This window comes from Dermacentor silvarum, chromosome 4, assembly GCF_013339745.2.
Source record: "Dermacentor silvarum isolate Dsil-2018 chromosome 4, BIME_Dsil_1.4, whole genome shotgun sequence".
NCBI lineage: Eukaryota > Metazoa > Arthropoda > Arachnida > Ixodida > Ixodidae > Dermacentor > Dermacentor silvarum.
In genome coordinates, this window is record NC_051157.2 from 148,827,337 (window position 1) to 148,829,628 (window position 2,292).

The window sequence follows — 2,292 nt, forward strand, 5'->3', positions numbered from 1 at the left end:
CTTTGTATTCAATAAAATGCAAATGTTGTACATTTTGTGCATATGATGCACAGTTGGTTACATTATAAATTCGTGTATCATCATGCGACATTAGGATTATACGTATGCTGCCGACAAAACACTTTCGTCACAAGCCATGTTGGTGACCTCTCCGCTCTCTCTTTCGCCCTGTAAAAGAAATGTAGGGATGACAAGACATGCCACACGCCTTTGCGCCATCCTTATAACCTTATAACATGCTTGCACGGATCAAACGCGAAGACGTATTTGCAATCACATAGTAGACGTCGTTAAAGAAACGAAGTTCAGTAGCCCTCAGACTGTAAAATACCAAAATCGTTGCTGCGGTTTAACAGCGGAGCTGTTTAAGGCCGAGGTTGAACCATGCCGAGCGTTGATCAGTTTTGCGAAGCGGGAGATGGGGAAGCAAGGAGAGAGGGAGGCCTAGCATAGCAGAGCAAGGCAATAGCTAAGAGAGAGAGAGAGAGAGGAGAGAGTTAATATAAGTACACACAGCGCACGGGGCGCGGCGATGATTTTATCACCGTTGGACTTTACACAGAACCTCACGCTCACAGCGACGGCGACGACAACGGCGACGGCTGAAATACGCTTGGAGTGTCCATATAATTGTTACCGCTATAAAACAGCGCAGCTTCACTGACTTAACGTCGCGAAGACTGATGAAACAGGGGAGCTGGTGGATTCAACTACCATCACCCCACACTATGAAGCTAAATACAAGTTAAAGCTAAGCAAAAGCCAAGTTAAAAGCTAAGAAAAGAGTCAGGTTAAAGCTAAGTAAAAGCTAAGTTGAAGCCACCAGCTCCACTGTTTTATCAGTCATCGCGACGTTAAGTCAGTGAAGCTGCGCTGATTTTTTTTTTTGTTTGTTTGTTTGTTTTTGTTTTTTGCAATAAACATCTCACACATAGGAATCTGTACTCCTCAAAGGCAGTTTTACTTCATATTTTGTTTTGTTGCATCACATGAGCTAAAATTCAACTGAATTGTAAGATAATATTATACTCAACTGTAACTAAGTATAGTTTACGGAGCAATAAAACAAGAAATATTATACGAAATCATGAGCGAAACAAAAGGGCTTTGTGGCATGTGTCTCTAGGTTTGTTTTTTTTTTCGTTGGTATGATCGTCGCTAGAAATTAAAGGGAAGCGACTAGACTCAAGACAGACAGACAGACAATGAACTTTATTGAAAGTCCTGAGGAGCACCGCTGCCGTTCAGGGCGGCAGCGCAGCTGGCCGCTCCCACGTGGGGACGGGGAGGCCGAGCCTCACCGCCGCGTCGTGGGCCCTTTGGACGGCCCTTAGGTGGTGCAGTAGATCGGGGCTCCTTAGCTCGGAGCTCCACTCTTTCTCAGTGTTGCGTGAAGGGCCGCGTAATGAGGGACACCGCCAGAGCATGTGCTCTAAATTGCAACGGTCGCCACAATCGGGGCATTCCGGTTCAAAAGTGTCCGTGTAAGAGGTGAGAGTGGATAGACTAGGATAAGACCTGGTTTGCAACATTTGGAGCGTTGCTGCCTGCGGTCTGGAGAGTTTCTCGTGCGGAAGGGGAAACGTTCGCCTGCCCAGCTGATAGTGCTTACTAACCTCGTTGAATGTGAATAAAGTGTCTCTAAAGACCTCCCGACCAGTCTCCGAGGTACCACCTCCGTCCCACCCGGCGCGGTGGGTTAGCTCGCGCACGCAGGTGTGGGCGATCTCGTTGAGGTTAGTTACAGAGGACAAGTGCGATCCGAGGTGAGCCGGAAACCAGGTGATGGTGTTTGAGGAAATGAGCCTATCGCCTAGGATGCGAGCGACCTCGGGCGAAACGGAACCTGATGCAAAGGCCCTGATGGCCGCGCGAGAATCGGTGTAAATTCAATGTCTACTGTCGTCAAATAAAGCGAGAGCCACCGCCGCCTGCTCGGCTCTAGCCGGGGTGGCATACTTGAAAGATGCAGAGTTGAGTAACTGCGTCACTGTGATACACCATGGCGGCCGAGAAGTTTGCTGATCGGCCGTACTGCGCGGCGTCCACAAAGCACGCGGAGTGCGGGGCGTCGCGAACTTGTTTTAGTAGGGCCTCGCCTCTGGCCCTTCGCCTGCCCGCATTGTGCTGCGGATGCACGTTGAGGGGAAACGGGGAGACAGTTATACCGGCTCTCTGCTCCTTAGTAAGGCAAAACTTGCGGTCTTCCTCGAGCGATGGATTACAGCCCAGAAGCGCCAGAATCTCGCATCCAGCGGCCGAAGAAGACAGCCTGGCAGTCTGAGCCGTGTG